We start from the raw sequence: 6,187 nt of genomic DNA on the forward strand, positions 1-6,187 counted from the left end.
CGTATTGCCAAATTAGAAAGAGAGAGTGAGACGCTGGTGCGTGAAATCGAGACTTTAAAGACTACTCTGTCAGTATCTCCGTCTTGCGATAATGATTGCAATAAGGTTATGGTGTCCGGTGTACCGAGGGCATCAACGGTCATGCCTGATGTGATAGTTCGTAATGTATTTGATGCCCTCGATATTCCTGATTTATCCAGTCACATTCTTGATATTCGAACTGTTGCAAGGAAGCCTCTGGGGCCTGCGGAGAGTCCCTCGATCTCTCACAATACGAACTTGCTTATTGTTACGCTAACTTCTAGAGCTGTTTGTGACGTGGTCATTGCTAAAAAGCGAGCTAAACGTGTACTTAGACAGAGCGAGGTGTGCGGGGGCAGTTCTGATCGCAATATACATGTAAATGAGTTCTTGTCTAGGGCTACATACGATCTTCTGCAGCAAGCGAAATGTGCTGCAAGAGAAAAATTATATTAGTATGTCTGGGTAAGAGATGGTCGCATATGTGTCAGGCGTGCGAACGGTGATTCTATTATCTTTATTGACAATGTTTCTGATCTCGTTAAACTTATTTGACCAATCAGACCTAATACATTAAGTGTCGACTGTTCTAATAGCGGGCTATTGCACTTTCATGTAGCGCAATTTAATGCAAATTCCCTTCGTGGACACATAGAATTTATTCGTTTACATTTTAATACTGGTTTCCATCACATTATTTCTGTATCAGAAACGTGGCTCAATGAAAGTGTATCCGATCAACTTGTAGCCCTGGAGGATTATTTTTTGATTCGGCATGACAGAGTTGGTCGTATGGGAGGAGGGGTAGCATGCTATGTACACAAATCACTTAAGCTAAATTTTATTGCTACCTCTGCTAATACCTGTAACAATGCGCCGGAATATCTTATCTTTGAGTTACGTCTGCCGCATGGCGAATCAGTTCTATTCGCGTCTATTTATAGAAGACCTAAAGGCCTACTCTTGCATGACTTCGTTGAGTCGCTTACTAGTCATTCACATCTTTATAAAAACATTATTATTAGTGGAGATTTAAATTGTAATCTGTCGTCGTCTAATTATGAATCGAATTATTTGCGTGAACTTATGTATAGCTTGTCGTTGCATATTGTAGATTCTGAACCTACTTATCATACTGCGACTTCAGACTCATGGCTTGATGTTTTGGTTGTGGATGATGCTGACAAAGTTTTATCTTTTACTAAATCTCAGAGTCCTTTTATTGCGGGCCATGATCTAATCGAATTGTCTTTGTCACTGGGCTCAGGACCGATATCTAAGCGCTCTATAACTCGACGTAACTACGGAGGCATTGATCATACTGAGTTCTTGGATTACCTCAGGTCCATTGCTGGTGTGGTGCAGACTGCTATTGGTGATGGATCTGAAGTTAACGTCGACGGATTCTGTGATGTTCTGTCTGGAGGCTTACTTGAGGCACTCGACAAATTTGCTCCTAATCGTGTGTTAGTCATTAAAAGGCCTCCAGTACGGTGGCTTACTACTGATATCAAAACTCGTATCCATACTCGAAATCAGCTATTTAAGCAGGCAAAAAGATCAAATAATCTTCTTGACTATGCTACTTACAGACTTTTTCGTAATCAGCTGAACGTAGATATCAAACGAGCCAAAAGTCAATTTCATTTTGACATTCTTAAAAACATCGCAGACCCCGCGAAACTCTGGAGAGAACTTGCTTTACTTGGTCTTGTCAAATCTACTTTGGTTTCTCCACTTCACTTTTTCACTCCTGATCAATTAAACTTATTTATGTAATCAGTTTTCTGAACTCAGTCACCCAGCTCATATGATGACCTTTATCTCTGCTATTAATTCGGTTACTCGTCCCTCACATTATCCTGATTTGGTATTCTCTGCTATAACCCCTGACATTGTCCTCCGGCTTATTTCTGAGCAATCTCGTCTTCTTATTCATCAGGGTCTGATGGCATACCACTTTATATTCTTCATATGGCTTGGCCTATTATATCATCGGTCTAAACAACTTTATTCAATCGCTCATTAGAGACTTCTTCGTTTCCGTCCCAGTGGAAGCGAGCGCTTATCCGCCCTCTGTCTAAGATACGTATCCCTTTGTCCCCGTCTGGATACCAGACAGATAGCCAATCGCCAGAACTATCTAATTATCATAAAGAATTGTAGCTTCACAGATTCAGTTTACTTAACCAAATATAATCTTATGAACCCTAGACAGTCTGCGTATCGCGCGGGCCACAACACCCAGTCTGCGCTTCTGCGTATTTGTGAAGATATTAAGAAGGCAATCGACAATGGCCTTCTCGTGATCATGATCCTCTTTGACTTCAGTAAGGCGTTTGATACGGTCCCGCATCTTCGACTTCTTATTAAACTCAAGATCTTAGGATTCTCAGACTCAGTTCTTTTATGGTTATATTCATATCTTACAGGCCGTTCTCAGTCTGTGGTGGATGATGCGGGATGTCTTTCGGCTTGGTTGTTGATGCTTAGTGGTGTGCCTCAGGGATCTGTACTTGGTCCTCCATTGTTCTCCCTCTACATCAACGATATTGGTAAAGTCTTGAACTACTCTGAGCATATGATCCTTGCTGATGATATCCAGATATATCGCCTAAGTCTACTCTCCGATCTACATCACAATCTTAAGCTAATCTCTCAGGATGCTAATGCCATCTTTAATTATGCAAAGGAGAATGGTCTTAATCTGAATCCTGCTAAGTCTAAGGTGATTATATTTGGCAGCAGGGCCAATGTTGGCAATATAGATCTCAATCTTCTTCCACCGATAATGGTTAATCAGATACCCTTACCATATGTGAGTGAGGTGAAGAGCTTGGGAGTCTTTTTCGAGTCTGATCTTTCTTGGAGAAAACATATCTTATTTGTCTCGCAGAAGGTCCATGGTGCTTTATACAAGTTAAGATTTAACCGGAATTCTCTCTCCACTGAGTTGAGGATCAAGCTTGTTATGACTCTGGTTCTACCCCATATTGATTATTGCTGTTTGGTTTATCATGGCCTGAGTGGTGATTTGAATAGTAAATTGCAGAGACTGGTTAACTGTTGTGTCAGATTCATCTACAACTTGCGGCGTGATGAGCATATAACGCCGTTTCGACGTCGCCTCGGATGGCTTTCAGTGGAGAACAGAAGACTGTATTTTATCGGGTGTCAAATGTATCGTATTGTTTACATGAATTCGCCTGTGTATTTACGTGAACTTTTCACCCCACTTGATCCACTACTAAGAAGATCTGACAAACTGACCACTTCTTCTCATGTTTTTCACATTCCCTTACATAGAACAACTACCTACAGGAACTCCTTCCATCTTTCGTCCATCTATTTTTGGCATGCTCTTCCTGTTCAAATTACATCGGCGTCTTCGTTTTCAATCTTTAAAAGTCTTCTTCGTGCTCATCTGTTCTCTTCTGAATTTGAGTGTTAGTTCGTGTACTGGTCGGGTCGTACTTGCTGGGTTTAGTATTAGGGTTAGTTTTAGTTTTAGTATTATTTTTAGTTTTTTTTTTTAAGTTAATTTTAAGTATCATTATGTTACTCACTTAGTGATGTATGCGGAAGTAATGCTTATATTTTTTTTGTAGTTTGTATACTGTTCTTGCCCTTTAGCTTATGCTCGGGCATATAAATATATCAATCAATCAATCAATCTCTTTCTCTTTCTCTCTCTCTCTCTCTCTCTTTTTCTCTCTCTCTCCCCCCCCCTCTCTCTCTCTCTCTTCAGCAGAAGCAGACGTGTGAAACATCGCTCCGTAAAAGTGTTAATTTTTGGGTGGTTTAGAAGTGAGGGAGAGTGTTAAAAAGTTGTGTAACGAATATCTTCATAGACCGGGGGTAGCCATGAGTGTTATCTAACCGGAATATGTTGATACATAGACACGAGAACTGCATTTCGTACAGAGGTCATCGAAGCCTCGTACGACAGGTAGACATCGGCGACGAACACAAAACGCTGACGTGTGAAAGTGACGTGTTATAGTGACGAGTCAAATAACTGTCTCTGCCGATATTAGCAGAATGAACGAGGAATACGCCGAGTATCGATGCTCGGCATGTAAGAAGGCGATTAAGAGCAGAGCCGTTAAATGTAAAATTTGCCCAAAGCTTTTTTACCATCCGGGATGTGTAAATAAGCATAAAATTATCGATAGAAACCAAGAGTACGTGCCGTGTAAAGGCCCATATGAGGAATTCGTAATTGATAGTGAGAAGGTGCCGGCGGCAGGGAGAGACAGGACATCATCTACAGGATCTACAGGATCTACAGGATCTACAGGAGCGTTCACAACATCGAGCAGTGGAAGTAAAGGATCAAGCATGGATATAAAAGTAGACTGGATTATAAGAACTGTCAAAGAAATAAAGATGAAACGCTGCGTAAAAATGAAATTAAAATGATTAAGGAGGTAGTTCATGAAGAATTAAGTAATGTTAAACAAGAGCTGGAAAACTTGAAGAAAATAATACAGGGAATAGAGTATGGATCGAAGGCAGGAACGCAAAGAAGCTACAGTGAAGCGGTTAAAGAAAAGAAGAAAGAAAGTCTTATAATTGTTAAGCTGAAAGTGCAACAGGAGAGTGAAGACACGAAAAAAGTGATTAAGGAAAAGGTAGATATAAAGAATATGGCAATGGGAATAACGAAATTAAAAAAAGGAAGCAAAGGAGTAGTAATCATGGGATGTGAAACTGGAGAGGAGGCAAAAAAGCTGAAAGAGACAGTTCAGGCTAAACTGGGAGAGAATTATAAAGTAACGGAGTCATCTAAGTCAAAACCAAAGGTGAAAATTATTAATATAAATATAGAAGAGATGAACTTAGATGATAATAAACTTATAAGTACGATAAAGAAGCAAAATAAAATAGATACAGTAAATATGCGAATTGTGAAGAGAATGGTCAAAGTAAAGAATGATCAAAGAAGAGGAAATGAAGAAGGATCAATAATAGTGGAAGTAGATGAAGAAACACATGAGATGATATTGCAGAAAGCAAAACTAAATGTAGGATGGAAAAAGTGTCCTGCATTTGATCACATCAGTGTCAAAAGATGTTTCAAGTACTGGGGATATTTTCATATCGCGAAAAATTGTAAGAGAGAAGAAACATGCTGCAAATGCGCGGGGAATCATAACTCGCGTGTTTGTACAGCGACGGAGAAAAAGTGTGTGAACTGTATGTTCAAAAATCGAACATACAATTTGAAGATAAATGACGACCATGAAGCTATTAGCCGGGAATGTCCGACCTTTATAAGGGCGTTACAGGAAGAGAAGAGGAGAGCAGGCTGGGAAGAGGAATAGCAACGACAGAAGAAAGAAGAAATTTTACTGTATACAAATGCGCAGAGCTTGACAGCGCATAAGGATGAGATTCAACATCGGATTATGAAGAAAATATATCCTGCGTTCTTAGCATTTTCGGAGACCAGATTGACCGAGGATATTGAAGACAGTGAAGTGAACGTTTCTGGTTATAGTATAACTAGATGTAATGCTGAGAATAGAAATACAGGAAGCGTTGTTCTATATGTAAGGAATGATATTGTTTACGAGACAGTGTTAGTAAGAAAATAAGAATCGAATTGTTGGTGTGTCGCGGTAGAAGTAAAAGATAAATTATATAAAGGAGTGATAGTAGTAATATATCACTCACCTAGCGCATCGCACGGGGATTTTATAAGATTTTTCGAGGATACAGTAGAGGAGTTAATAATAAAGGGAGAATGCATGGTAATAGGAGATTTTAATATAGATCTTAGGACGGACTCGTTTTATGCGAAGAAACTGCAAACGACAATGTTAAGTCTGGGTATGAAGCAGTATGTAAATGAACCGACGAGAATCACGAAAGAGAGTCAAACAATTATAGATCTAATCTTTGCTAATAATAATAAAACAGTGCAAGTAATTCATGAACCTAAAATTACGGACCATGCGTGGCTGGAAGTTAAGTTGAGTGTGAATAAAAGTGAAAGTAAATATAGAGAATTTAGCGCTAGGAATTACAAAGAGTTGGATGAAGAAGAATTTGTTATGTTAGTAAAAAATAAATTACAGGAAAGTCAGGGTTGGCAGTGTGTATGTATGGGTGTGAGTGAGAGAGCAGAAAAATTTGTCAATAGTATAGTAGACGCGTTAGA

At 39.3% G+C, this 6,187-nt stretch overlaps 1 pseudogene; it reads left to right on the plus strand.

Moving 5' to 3' along the window:
- Nucleotides 1–3,773: 3,773 nt before the first annotated feature.
- LOC143897621 (uncharacterized) lies at nt 3,774–5,555 on the plus strand (annotated as a pseudogene).
- The last annotated feature ends 632 nt before the right edge of the window (nt 5,556–6,187 follow it).

This window comes from Temnothorax americanus, unplaced genomic scaffold (assembly GCF_048541705.1).
Source record: "Temnothorax americanus isolate GAGA-0224 unplaced genomic scaffold, ASM4854170v1 Scaffold206, whole genome shotgun sequence".
Classification (NCBI taxonomy): domain Eukaryota; kingdom Metazoa; phylum Arthropoda; class Insecta; order Hymenoptera; family Formicidae; genus Temnothorax; species Temnothorax americanus.